Source organism: Penaeus monodon, chromosome 21 (genome assembly GCF_015228065.2).
Source record: "Penaeus monodon isolate SGIC_2016 chromosome 21, NSTDA_Pmon_1, whole genome shotgun sequence".
NCBI classification, from domain to species: domain Eukaryota; kingdom Metazoa; phylum Arthropoda; class Malacostraca; order Decapoda; family Penaeidae; genus Penaeus; species Penaeus monodon.
The window spans coordinates 10312249-10312453 of record NC_051406.1 but is presented as its reverse complement, the minus strand read 5'-3'; the positions used below and the strand labels follow the sequence as shown (position 1 = coordinate 10312453).

At 57.1% G+C, this 205-nt stretch overlaps 1 protein-coding gene across 1 annotated transcript in view; it reads right to left on the bottom strand.

The window, feature by feature from the left end:
• The window catches only part of LOC119586203 (centrosomal protein of 104 kDa-like), a 28011-nt gene that overhangs the window by 4448 nt on the left and 23358 nt on the right, over positions 1 to 205 (bottom strand). The gene's annotated exons all lie outside the window — the stretch shown is intronic.

Sequence of the window (205 nt, the reverse complement as noted above, 5' to 3'; positions counted from 1 at the left end):
TAAGAAAGAAAGGGCGGGGGATTTGGGATGGTGTGGGGGAGGGGGGGGGTAGTCGGAAAAGGGTTATGGTGGGGGGGGAGAGAAGAGAGGCGATGGCAGTAAAGGGGTTGGAGAGGGATAAAGGATGAGAGGGGGGGGGGGGAGTGAGATCAACCGAAGGGCAGGAGAAGGTTAGATGATAAGAAGAGGGAGGTTGGAGGTAGGT